Source organism: Acanthochromis polyacanthus, chromosome 7, assembly GCF_021347895.1.
Source record: "Acanthochromis polyacanthus isolate Apoly-LR-REF ecotype Palm Island chromosome 7, KAUST_Apoly_ChrSc, whole genome shotgun sequence".
NCBI classification, from domain to species: domain Eukaryota; kingdom Metazoa; phylum Chordata; class Actinopteri; family Pomacentridae; genus Acanthochromis; species Acanthochromis polyacanthus.
The window spans coordinates 15,669,286-15,683,851 of record NC_067119.1 but is presented as its reverse complement, the minus strand read 5'-3'; the positions used below and the strand labels follow the sequence as shown (position 1 = coordinate 15,683,851).

General features: G+C 38.6%; 1 protein-coding gene across 1 annotated transcript in view; it reads left to right on the top strand.

The window, feature by feature from the left end:
- The window catches only part of ipo11 (importin 11), a 142,627-nt gene that overhangs the window by 105,947 nt on the left and 22,114 nt on the right, over positions 1-14,566 (top strand). The window lies entirely within an intron of this gene.

Below are 14,566 nucleotides of genomic sequence, written 5' to 3'. Positions count from 1 at the left end.
CAAAAGCTGCTACAGCTTTTCATGTAGAGTACCATATAATCACTTCAATGTACATTCCCAGCCGCAAGCATGTGTCATTAAAGCTTTCTGCGCGTCTTTCAGAAGCATCAGTGTTTGTGAGTACCTATATATGGCCCCGAGGTGGGGGATGTACTCCAATTAAACAGTAAAGTGATGCATGTATGTATGAGCAAGGATTATGTACAAGGACGCTTTCCTCTGTCACACTGTGAAAGCTCAGAAATTGCCACACTCTTTTATAGTGTTAAAATATGGTTTAATTCTATTGTTGGAGTCAATGTATGTGTGTTCTCCAATTGAGTGCTTGGGCAAAATTAAATTTCTATACAAGTATGATTCCACTGAATTCTGAATGAAGAAATACAGCTGTGTTTATTTTCTTGTGTGACTTTGTGTGACTTTTCTCTGTGCGTGTGTGTGTGTGTGTGTGTGTGTGTGTGTGTGTGTGTGTGCATTTCCTGGGCGGCATCCCAGTGCACTTATCACCTCAGCCCAGACCCTGACTTTTTGCTCCAGGGGATAGAGGAGAGGAGACTTAAAGTCGCACCTCTCTCTGCTTCTTAATGCGTATTGGTCGGTGTGCTCGGAGACGTGCATGAATGCGTGTGTGCCAGTGACGAGTGTGTCCACATGAGATGGCTTTCAGTTTGAGAAGAAAGTTAATGAAAAGGAGGGGGGCGTAACATTTTTCAACACTTATTGACTCCAGTTTGGCTTTCTCATGACTTTTCCCCTTGACAGGTGCCTCCATAAGTCTGTAATGTGTGCATGAGAATGTGCATGTTTGTGCTCTTATGAAAAGCACTAGTGGGACACAGAGGATCTTGTTTGTCGTTGAGTTCTCTAATAATACATTGTAGCTGCAGTCTGTCTTGTTTGTGTATCAGTGCCTCACTCTGATAAATATATTCAAACAGTGGGCAGACAATGCAATGTCTGTGATGAATTAGTAAAATATGTACCATTGTGAGTTGGTTATTTATGTCTTAGATGTACTGGCACTCAGTAGCATGTAGTTCTTCTTTAGCTTTTAGAAGCTCCCATGTATGTCCACCCTAGACTGTATGTAAAAACGGATAGTCAGCTTGACATCACTGTTTGCCTTGTGGACTACAGTTTTGAAGACCGAAGTTTGGAATGTATTGCTGCTAGCTTGGTGTTTTGAACCCAACCAGCAACTGGCCAGTCACAAGAGAGCTACACCATAAAGCATGCCCTACTTTATCTTCTGTTTTACTTTAAATAGGGACATCATTTACAAAATGAACACCATGCTTTTTTGAAGGAGACGGAGACTGTACACTCATTCGAAAAATGCTCTCAAGTGAAAAATAAAGTAATTTTCTCATCGAAAAACTTCATACTGGAGAAATCAGCCCCTCCTTTCCATTAGAAACAATGTTGGTTTAAGTCACTTGTGCACCGGCTTCACTTTTCAGAGCCAGAGGCTGCCTCCATCTTTTATATACAGTCTGTGATGTCCAGCACCTGCAGGGTAAGGTGTAGGGGTCTGATGCATTGCCAGTCAGGCAGCACTTGGAAACTGGCACTTGAGATGTGAAATGTCACCTCTCTAGGGGTGAAGAAGCTTGAGAAAGTGGAGGTGGTGAAGCAATACCAAATAAATTTAGTTCAGCTCACCTCTATACACAGAAGTGGTCTTAGAACTGATGTCCTGGACCGATCCTGGACTCTCTTCCTTCTTCTCGGGGCAGGTATATGGAAAGTCATATTTCCCCAAACTGAGGCCAACAGAATTAGAATTTTTCCTTCTATATGTAGTGCATATGAATATTAAAGTATGGTGTGGAGTACTGCCCCACCAGCTGAAATTCAATGAATACTAAAGTTACTCTGAGCGAGAGAGAACTAATATTATGCTTAATCGAGTTACACAGATACATAGCCCGTCCAATATATAGGCCAGTGTGGTTATTGCAGGTATGTCGGTGTGCATGTCACCCAATAATTTACAGGGAACTGCATTAAAACAGAGAATGGTTTCTGATTGTTTGAAAACAGCATTGTGACTGACCACCACAAAGTTTAACAACTTCTTTTCAAACTGTGTTTCTAGTTGGATATTATAGCTGCTGCACAACTGGAGAAAAATAGTGAACACCTTGTTGCAGAAGATGGGGTCCTAGAATCCTACTTTTAGATCTAATTGAATGTTACTAAAAATTTTGTGGATGAATTGAACCAAACCAGATTCTAAATGCTGACTGAAAGTGTTTGAAAAATGTGTGACAGTGATAAGGAAAGCATTTACAACTCCAGTAACAAAATTTTGTGTCTCTAATCAGACACAATTGCAGTGTGACTGCATCCTAAGGCATTAGGGGGAGCAGCAAAATCCACTGTAACACTGATTATTGTTCATCAAGGAGACCAATTAACCAAAGTTTTGAGCAAATGCGTATTTGCAGTATCAGTATTGTGTGCAAATGATAATTTAACAGTTAGCGGAAAGATTAAATGCTAAAAAGAAAAAGTCTGTAGAGTAAAATATTATGTCTATGTGCACATATGTTGGTCATAAAGTATAATACCGCACCATTTTTTGCCATCTTTCCCTTGCTTTTTGCCATTCTTCTCTCAAATTACCTTGATGCCTGGTCCTCACCTTGCACACACTACTCTGTTACTAGTTTACAGATTTTATCATAGCTGTTTTTTGGACAACAGCTATGATAAAATAAGTGACAGTGTTGTTGCACTGTATGTTGAAATGTTTTTCCACTTGTACCTCCAGTTTGATTTGGTGCTTTCTTGTACTGTCTGCCTTTCCTCATGAGACATAATTTGCTTTTAAGATGTTTTTATGTGATGCAACTCCAGCTCACAGCTCTCTAGTAAACCACAATCTTGGATGTTTGCAGGGAAAACCTCTCTGAAGGCTGTGACTTTCATCTCTAACAAATGCATTCTATTGCATATGAATGTACTTTCAAATCATTCTTTACATGTATTATTTAAACAAAACTGATGTACCGTACTAGTCTTTGCAATTAACTTAGAATGTAAATTCAAAGTAAAGTCTGTTTGTAAAAACTTGGACCATTTTTGCTCACTTTTGTGACTAACCAAATGTCTTACAGCTTTATTTGATCCAAAAAATAATTAATCTGACAGTAGAAAGTGTCATGGGTTGTATGTATTGATTACAGGTTTGTGACAAATTATGAGTCATGTATGGTAGAATGAGAACGACTCAGTTATGTTTTTTCTATATGCTACAAGACATATTATGGGTAAAATATGTAGTCACTGCCGTAACTGAGCATTTTCAACCATTAAGCTACAGTGATAGCAATGAGAGACAGACAGGATTTCATATTTAATAAACCTAAGCAACTAATCCTGTCAAACATGTATGACTGAATTACTTCGACAGTGTATCTTGCTGTTGTGTGTTATAAAGTAGTTTTACAGTGTCTGAGTCTTTGCTAATCTGTACGCTTGAATGACATGGAGTGTAAGGTGGTAGAGGGGTGGGTGAAGATAAAAGCAGGGACTTCATAAAGGTGCATATTCTAGAGGAAACAACAATGTAGAGTAACAGCTAAGCCATTTTTTTTTTCAGGTATGAAGGGATTATTTTCATGGGAAAAACCTTCAACTGTAAATATATTATTATATTAATATATATTTGTTACATGCAGGTGAGTTTTTAGGGGTTTAATCAGTGACAGGAGACTGACTTCAAAGACCATAAATGACCATAGATTTCAGCTGAATTTCTTCCTCCCACCATATTTGTTGGAATTAAATGAGGGAGTGAGGGAACAGTCAATGTTGCATTGTGAAAACACAACCATTACCATGCTGTTTCTTGTGCTTAGTAATAGTGTTTGCTGCACCTTAGCATTCTACACTGTGAACTGAGCTGGGAGTAGACTGAGAGGCAAATGGGTTTGTTTTGCGTTTATTACAGGTAGCTCCCACGGGCAGTTTTGTTTTCTCTCCGTGTTTGCATGTATTTTCCCCGGGACCTCCAGATTCCCACAACCCCACAAACTTTAGGCTAATTGGAAACTGTAAATTCAATATGGATTCAGTTGTTTCTCTGCATGTATCTGCTTCTCTGAGCAAACACGAAATGTAACTGCACCACTTTCTACATGAGGTTGTTGTTCCAAACCAGTCATTATAACAACTTACTGATAACCTTTCAATGCCTGCCATAGATTTAGCAAGTTCTCCCTGTGCCTGCATGGGTTGTACCCTGATATTCTAAGGAACAAGCGGGTTAAGCTAATGCTGTGGTAATTTCTGATCAAAACTGGCTATAGTTTCAGTAACTGACCCCAAATAACAAATTACAGAAAAACAAAAGATTGATGCTTTATTGAGTTCACTGTCTGATGATGATACAAGTACTTAACAGTAAAAAAATGAACTAAACATTTCCCTGATAACACAAATTAGACCCCCTTCAAGTAAACTAATAATAACCTTTAAAATCAAAGCTACCATTATACAAATTATCAAGTAAATTGCCTAAAATATGCACCACTCATGAGAGTCCACAAAAAAATCTGCAAAATACAATTAAGCAAGAGTTAGATCACATCATATTTCTGCAGCAGAATCCCTATTTTACACACCTTTACCAAAGCGGCATTATAGCAGACTCAAATACAGCGTTACAGAAATCTAACCACCATATGGACCTTCACACAGACACCCAGAGCCACACACACAACAAAAGTAAAGAAAAAAGTTGCAGGCCTGTGTATTCCTCAGATACAGTGCTTTAGACAGAATCCCCTCCTTCCCACAAGAAAAGGCACAGAAAGTACTACTCAGTTTGGCATCAGTCCTGGGGAAACTCTTGGTGGTCTGAGGAAAGTAAGCAGGCGGAAGCAGAGGTGAAAAATCCTCATCAGACACTGCAGTCCTCTCTGGTCTGCAATGTCATCCTGCTGCTCTGTTCAGCTTACACAGGCACTCACCCAAACTTTTGCCCCAATCAGCTGAGATTAACTAAGAAAACATACGCTCTGCTTTACAGCTTGTGTGTTTTTCTAGTTACTTAAACATATGTGAGGCTATTGATCTCAGCGTTTCTCTTGCTCTTGGCCCTCCTGCTGTCTCCATCGTTTTTTCCCCCTTCGTTTCTGCTCTTCCTGCCAATTATTGCATGTAGATCTCACTGACCACCCAGGGATGCAAACAACTCTGCTGCAAATGTTGCTTCTTTCATGTCAGTTTGGGTGACTTGTGTGAATCGTCCAGAGCTGAGGATGAGGCTACGGTGTGAGGCGAATGGCTGTGGGTGATGAACGAATCAATTTAACGATTCCTGCAGTGCATTTCTGTCACACTCGTATGAGCAAACATCACTGAGCAAAGAAATTCTGCTCAACTGTCAGGACCTGTCGTCAGGACTTCACATTGCATCACGTAGTTGTTTACTCTACTCGTGCGATCTGGATCGTCCCTGACACAGTGGGAAATGTTGGGAAGCATGTCTGTGAATGCCCCATTTTTTTCTCAGCACTGGCAGGTAGTGAGATCACATTTTCTTTTCTTATGACTGACTTAGTTTGTGTGTGGACTTTTAAAATGATTGACTCTGTAAGTTATGTACACACGTGGACAAAATTGTTGGTACCCCTCAGTTAAAGAAGGAAAAACCCACAATTCTCACTGAAATCACTTGAAACTCACAAAAGTAACAATAAATAAAAATTTATTGAAAATTAAATAATCCAAAACAGCCATTACTTTTGAATTGTTGATTAACATAATTATTTAAAAAAACAAACTAATGAAACAGGCCTGGACAAAAATGATGGTACCTCTATAAAAGATTGAAAACTATTTGACCAGAGTGACATGATTAACTCAGGTGTGTCATTTAATTGACATCACAGGTGTTTCCAAACTCATAATCAGTCAGTCTGCCTATTTAAAGGGAGATAAGTAGTCACCCTGCTGTTTGGTGAAAAGGTGTGTACCACACTGAACATGGACAACAGAAAGCGAAGGAGAGAATTGTCCCAGGACATCCGAAAAAAAATTATAGACAAACATCTTAAAGGTAAAGGCTATAAGACCATCTCTAAACAGCTTGAAGTTCCTGTGACAACAGTGGCTCATATTATTCAGAAGTTCAAGACCCACGGGACAGTAGCCAACCTCCCTGGACGTGGCCGCAAGAGGAAAATTGATGACAAATTGAAGAGACGGATCGTTGGAATTGTATCCAAAGAGCCCAGAGCAACCTCCAAAGAAATTAAAGGTGAACTCCAAGGCCAAGGTACATCAGTGTCAGATGGCACCATTCGTCGTTGTTTGAGCCAAAGTGGACTTCATGGGAGACGACCAAGGAGGACACCACTGCTGAAAAAAACTCATAAAAAAGCCAGACTGGAATTTGCAAAAATGCATGTTGACAAGCCACAAAGCTTCTGGGAGAATGTCCTTTGGACAGATGAGACCAAACTGGAGCTTTTTGGTAAGGCACATCAACTCTATGTTCATAGACTCAAAAACCAAGCATACGAAGAAAAGAACACTGTCCCTACGGTGAAACATGGAGGAGGCTCAGTAATGTTTTGGGGCTGCTTTGCTGCATCTGGCACAGGGTGTCTTGAAAGTGTGCAAGGTACGATGAAATCTGAAGACTATCAAGGCATTCTGGAGAGAAATGTGCTGCCTAGTGTCAGAAAGCTTGGTCTCAGTCGCAGGTCATGGGTCTTCCAACAGGACAACGATCCAAAACACACAGCCAAAAACACCCAAGAATGGCTGAGAGAAAAGCGTTGGACTATTCTAAAGTGGCCTTCTATGAGCCCAGATCTGAATCCCATTGAACATATGTGGAAGGAGCTGAAACATGCCATTTGGAGAAGACACCCATCAAACCTGAGACAACTGGAGCTGTTTGCTCATGAGGAGTGGGCCAAAATACCTGTTGACAGCTGCAGAACGCTCATTGACAAATACAGAAATCGTTTAATTGCAGTGATTGCCTCAAAAGGTTGTGCAACAAAATATTAAGTTATGGGTACCATCATTTTTGTCCAGCCCTATTTCATTAGTTTGTTTTTTTAAATAATTATGTTAATCAACAATTCAAAAGTAATGGCTGATTTTGATTATTTAATTTTCAATAAATTTTTATTTATTGTTAATTTTGTGAGTTTCAAGTGATTTCAGTGAGAATTGTGGGTTTTTCCTTCTTTAAGTGAGGGGTACCAACAATTTTGTCCACGTGTGTATGTTCTGTCTTGTTAGGTTTTATTCATGTCAGTGCAGCGTCTCTGATGTTGGATTTTACCTTGTCAAACAAACTCGACAGATGCCATTCATTTAGTTGGCTGCATTCAAAGTTGCATTGTCTTGGTTTGCCTTTGATTGGTGCCGTCGTCACACAAACATTTTTAGATGAGCTGTGTTAGCTTTTGTGATCCAACATTGTGAGTCTAAAAATTGTTAGCAAAACAATGCCCATTTGAATGTGTAGTACATTTTACAAGACAGGAAGTGGAGATATAATGTTATGGCGAAATGTTACGATGAAATCTTGTATCACTAATTAAGTAAACTTAGGCATCATTCAATTTTGGAGAAACAATCAGCTCTGCTCTCTTTTTTTTTAAAAAATGACAGTGATTGAGGATAGTGAACAGTTGGATGCAAGTTGGAAGTGCTGAGGGCTAAAGTTGGATGCCACTATTTAGGAAAAATTAGTCAAGCACAAATTCCAGCTGCTTGACCTTTTTTAAAAAATAGGATATGCGAGATGCACCCTGTTCACAAAAGAAATTAATTATAGCAGCAGGGACATGCATTCCCTTTTGACAGTCACACAGTTATAACAGCAATCAAAATGTGTTTAATTTACCACTTAGCATCTGTTTGTTTCGTACTGACCTGAGTATATTAATAAAAGAATTTCAGGTTTATTTAAGCGTATAGCACAAACACTTGCCTTATGGTTGTATGATGTTATGCTGTCACTCTTTTTCTCCCCCAACATAGGGATGCTCTCTTTTGTGTCACCATACATGCATTTGCATCCCAACCACCTCTACTGACCAGCCAAACAAAAGACCTAAAGCTGTGGGCACATTGTGTGTGTATCCTCTACCAAAACTCAACTATTTGTGCATAATAATTCTTATTCGGAATCAAATTACCCTTGATTTTGACTAATTATTCAATTATCCATTTGTACTCAGTACTATAATTACCAAAAGAATCTTTTCAAGTTGAAAATTATTGTCTTTTTGATAAATGTCATAAAACAAGCCTACTTTTAGTTTCAGTTGTTTTGTCACTTGTTTTCTACTTTCAGAAAGAACAAAATTATTTAATTCCCTTCATTCTGTCACCAGCGTTACTTTTTCTTGAACCCTAAATATCTTATCAAGCTCTACATATTCTATAGTTTAGTCTTGTTGTGTATGTCTCTTTGCCAGCTTATGTGAAGGCTCGCTTGCACTCTCAGCTGATGCATATGAAAGCCACAAACTAGAGTTTTTGTAACCCAGTCTTCTACTTTTAATACTTACCTATTTAGCCAAAGTTAGAGAATGACATTTTGAATCCAAGCAGATAGAATAGCACAGAGAAGCTAATCCTCAGCCGATTAGAATGCAGTGTTGAAAAAGAATCTGTTTTTGTGCACAGGGCAATAAAATCTTATTTTATTTGCTGAGCTGACATTTGCATGTGCCAGAATTTATGTAACTCACTGGACATTTGTACAAATCACACATACATTTGAGTTTGATATTTGCTATGCCTAGAATAAAGGAACATCTTAAATGGTCAATCTTAAATCTTTGGATGTGATTCATTTTAAGATATCCTGGATAGCACTGGGCTCCTCTCCTTTTTCATTCCATTTAGAGATTGTCGTCATGGCCGCAACTCCTAAGATTTATCGTCCCTGTGGGAGAGGAGGCTGCCTCACCACTACCACTGTGTTTTGATTTGTGCCTAAATTTGACTCTGCCGTGTTTTTCTGTGCATGGATGGGGAGTTTATTTTGTGTTTTGGAAGCTGTTGACTGTTCCACTCCATCTTGTCTGAGATTTGTAAGGGTCCCTCACTTTGATCTGAGTGTTCCAGACAACTAGACTAGGCTAACTGATGCTGTGCTTGGGCCTCTGTACATAATGCATCATTTGATTCTTGTGCTTCATCTACAAGGCCAGTACCATCAAACAAGAAGAAGGATAGGCGACATCAAAGACTTTCTCTACTGGGTACTAATGACATGGGCTCTGTCTGTTGTGCTGTGGTGACACACACCCACTTGAGCCTATTCTGTTTCTTTTTACCTCACACTAATATATGTTCACAACACATACGGGTTATTGTGCTGCATTGATGTGAGTAGTTGTCAATGACTGATTAGACTGCAACATAAAAAATACGGATGAAGATGCCTTATTACACACAAGTGTGCAGAATAAATAGCTGTGCAGTGAGGAGGCAGGTTTCTAAACCTGATCATTGAATAGAGACAGAGGCCAGATACTGTGTGGTATCTTTCATTGAATCATGGCCCAGTGGTTCAGCGAGAGGGCAGCTGATTGAATGGGTAGATTTAAAATGAGCAATCATGAAGAAGCATATAGTAAAGGTTTAGTGTTATCCAATGCAATCATGCTTTTGAAACTGTTGCTGATGTATTTCGATATTAGACTGAGCAGAGGCATTACAAATCCCAATAGTGTACATTAGAACTCAAGTGATGTGTCATGATACAAAAATTATGACTTTAATAAGACACCTGCATAAATATCTCAATACCGATGCTAAAATGACAACACAGCAACAACCTAAAACGCCAAGAAACAAAATGGAATGATAGATGACAGTGCATGGGACTTCAAAATGCTTCGACAATTTCAATGCAAAGCAGTTGATGTGACAAGAAACCCTAAAATGACAGGAGTGAATTATTGTAACAGAGTGTGATCATACATATTCATCTCTAACCAGAACTGGAGGAAGTCTTCATTAATATCAGCTCTTTTCATGTTCCCATCGCTCCACCTTCACAACACACTGCCGCTAATAAAAGGATAAATCCTTGCAGAGATAAGTGCGAGCAAGACTGTAGTGCTCATTTTAATTAACCACTGTCACTCTTTCTGCAGGAATCCTGTTGATCATTTGGAACTGGTGTTGTTCATCTGCATATTTGTAAATGCCTGATTTTTAGCACCTTGCAGTAACATGAGTTAGATTTACCACCGTAAACGCTGTGTTTGTATTTGAAAATGGTTGCCCCATTGCTAAGTTAGTTTGACGAGATAATAGATATCTTTCTAACTCTGACGTCAAAAAAAAAGTTTCCTTGTCATGAAATAAAGCTCACATATTTGTAGGGACGTGTACCAATACCTGAAATTAAATGAGCCTCCGGGTCAAATTATTAAAGGCCAGAAGGGTCAGTAAGCTCAGACACCGTAGGTTCTGCTATCAATACTAGAGAAATTAAGAAAATAGATTCCCTGTTTATTCTTGCGGCATGCAGATTATCTAGCACATTTTTTCTCACCAACTCCCTTTCTAATGATGTGTTTTCACTATCCTCAATCCAGAAGAGTTCTCTCTGTCATAGGCTGAGTATCAGTGGTGAGGGCAGCTCCCTTTTTCTTTCTCACAGGTTACAGTGCTGTGGTGGAGAGAACTGAATGTTAGAAAATGTGTTTGCACTTGACAGCATGCTGACAGTGCTCATTGCCACAAGTATGACAAGTGTTTTACCTGTAAGAGCAGAAACCCACTCTGTCGAAATATCCAGTGTTCATCACATACAGACAGAGAAATGCAGTTTGGCTGCCGAGTCCATAGTTCATCCCTTGCAAACACAGTATGTCACATATGATAAATGCTGAAAATCCACATATAGACTTAATTAAATCATTCAAACATGGGTTAGTGATTAAAAGATGATCATAAATGATCAGAGCATCATCTAAACTGTCATTAAGAAAATATTTTAGCGATTTGGAGACTGCAGGCAAACTATCTTGCATTATTTTCCCTTTGAATTTCCCTGAATGTTTGCTTTACAAGTGGTGTAAGAAATGGCCACCTCTAATTGAACTATTAATACTAGACAGTAAAAATGCAAAGAAACAGACCTACATTCAATTTTTATTCTAAAAACGAAGAAGGAAATGGTATAAATTTAAAAAACTGAAGAAAACATAATCTGAGTTCTTAATTTGTCTCATTTTCTCACACAAAACATAAAAAACAGAGAAAAATAAACAAGAGTAATGTCAAAATATTAGATCAGTTTTTAATATGACTTTTTCTATATTATCTGTCTTAACCTCAAACTTCTCACTCTTTGAATCCTTTGAACAAGTTTGCATGTCATTCAGTGAGATGATTTGCCATACTGGAAGTATTTGCTCTCTTGATCTTGATTTAAAACAGATGGTCTTTGTTTTGTTCGTGGGCTTGTCCCGATTGTCCGCTGTAAGTGAGATAATGCCAATATTTGCTTTGCGGGTCTACTTTGTGGGTAGTCTGTGGACGATTGGCAAGAGCACTTACTTTGGCAGGCATTCCTCTCGTTTTGTCACCATGAAAGCTGCAATGTGCTTATGAGAGAAGAAACAAGCACTTGGCACGCCCACTTTGCCTCCAGGGAGTGGAAGCACAGTGCTGCACAAACACTAACTCGCTGTCATACGTCGACGCCACTCAGGAAAAACAGCGTCTATTTAAATCAAGTCACTTATAAAGTACTAATACATGAAGAATGGTGTAAGTTTTAGTGTAGAGTATTGCGATATCTTTTGATCCTGGCACCGTGCAATGAAAATGTCAGACACAAAGTCAAGTAGAAAGGTGGCATTTTTGATTTTTGGGCCCAACCCAGATAGCAAACTATGGGTGAATCAATGTTGAATCTATGTTGAGACCTAACGTAGAAATTATACAGAAAGCACAAGGTTGATAAAATGTTGAGTCAACGTTTGCTTACATAGATTACATGTTTGCAAACATAGATTCAACATTAATTAAACATTGACCTGTCAAACATTTTAATTAAACCAAAATACAACGTAGATTCAATGGTATCTTTTAAACACAAACTTCAATGTTGACAAAATGTTGTTGAATCAACGTTGATCCAACCATCAGTCTTCAACCGTAACCAAAATTCAACCTTCTTAACCCTAATTCAACATTGATTTAACATCTTTTGCTATGTGGGTAAAGTGTGATTTATGGTTGAAAAGCAAACGTTGACTCAACATTTTATCAACCTTGCGCTTTCTGTATAATTTCGACATTAGGTCTCAACATAGATTCAACATTGATTCACCCATAGTTTGCTATCTGGGAAAGCACTGAAATGTTCCATTTAAACAAAACCGCAACAAAAACTCCAAAACAACATGCCATTGCAAACACAACAATAGTGAAAGCAGTTGACTTTCAGATATATGGATTATTCTTACAAACCAGAACATTGTTTTTAGAAAAACATGTTGCTGTTGTGTTTTTTTTTTCATACGTTTTTCACAATTCCCCATGCCTCTATCATACTAATGTGGCCATGGAAGTGTTAGTGGGGCATTCTTCCAAATTTTGGCAAAACTTTTTGCATAACTTCACATATCAGGCATTCCATGTGTACCAACTACTCAAATATGCTCCGCTTGTACTGCTTGTGCTAGAGCATGCTGGGGTCAATTGCATTTCTCAAGGACACATCAATAGCAATTGATAATGATGGACCGTGTAGTTATTGACTTAAATACCTGCACACAATGATCCATTCAGTCTGAAGCCCTTGCTTATAAGATCGACCCTTATCTCTGTGATGGTTCCTCAACGCAGTCCACCATTGTAATGCCCAACATGCACAGAATTATGTAATGTACTGTTTGTACTGTGTACTCTCTGACCTTCGCTGTATACCTTCAGCTATGTATTAAAGTCACTAATAACATTTTTTAAACTCTTCTCCTGTAAAAGGAAAGTTTTAAGGAGTGTAACTGCTTGCAGGATTTGTGACATAATTAGGTTAGAAGCCGGCATAGAAAATGTTTTTTTTAAATGATGTGTAGATTTGCATATACATAGATTCTGGATTTTTCACTGAGGGAGATGGCGTAGATGTGATTTTCTATACAATTTCCAGCCAGGTAGTAACAGAAGTGGGAGTCTTAAAAACAAGGATATAAAGGTTATCCTGACATATTACATATTGAAAAAGATTTTTATTTTTAAGTCAGTAGATCTACGCATCTAGTAAGGAGGCCATCCAGTTCTCATTAAGAAGCATTTCTGCTCTTTCTGGGCAGCATGTCGGATATCATCTGAAACCTCCTTCCTCCACCCCCTTATAATGTTGGATACGGGGTGTCCGTATTGACCATTTGTAGTAATGTTCTGAAGCAGTTGATCCAACATTCACACCCACTTCTCAACGTAATTGGCCAGTTATGTTTAGATGAGAGAATAGTGAGGCATTGTACTCCCCTTTCTGGCTCCTTTTTTGTTCATTTGTTATTCACTATTTGTGGAACTTTTCACGTCTACACCCCAGTGCAGCACTGTCAAAGTTTGCCTGGAGAGACTGTCTGAAAGTGTGTGCGACTGTAACACATTTCATTTTAAAGGTGGTGGGACAGTACGTCTTGGCAGTACACTTCATGACACATCAGCCACGTTGCTTTTCATGTTTTCCTCTGTATAGCACGGCTGTGTTGCAGCATCCCAGGTAGAGACCAACAACATGTCCTCATTTTAAGAGTCCCATCTTGTGTGCTCTGTTTTGCTATAATTTAGTCCTGATTTATTTGTGTAGAATACCTTGTTTAGTCATTTATGGCATTTGCTCAGGATTTGTAACTGATGAGTTTTTTGTTCCAGGCTATTAGGCTAATGAATTGGCTTTCAGTCGTGCGTCTTTCTGCAGTTAGTATTGCTGATACTGGGTATTTATGATAGTATAATAGGCATTATTCTCAAAGTTGGCACATTTTTCACCAGATGTAAAATGTGCTAATTTTTATGTTAAAGATGTGTCTCTTGTACATACAATGGTTGTTCCTGATGCAGCAGTTAACTTAAGATGTGTAAAGGCTGCAGTGTTTTTGTTTATTTTTTCTTTGATTTATTGGCATTTTCACCTTTATTAGATAGACGAAGTGGCGAGAGATAAGAAATGTAGGAAAGACAGCGTGTGAACTACATAAAGTGAAGGTCTAGGCCGGCTTGCTTGAAGCCCTCAGCACACATACGATGTGCAACCCCAATTACACAGAGATCGGGTCATCCTTCATTTTTAGCGAGGTTAATGTTGCAGATTAAAGAAATAAGTGGTCACCAGAGAAACATCCATTTCATATAGTGGAGAATGACTCTAAAACAAACAAGCATTGATTGCAGGAATAAAGGGTTTGTGTTCCCACTTGCTATAAAAAATGCCTCATTGTCAGAGTCAAATGTAATGGTAAATGGTCTGTATTTATATAGCGCTTTACTATACCTGCAAGGTACCCAAAGTGCTTTACAAGATACTTCACATTCACCCATTCAC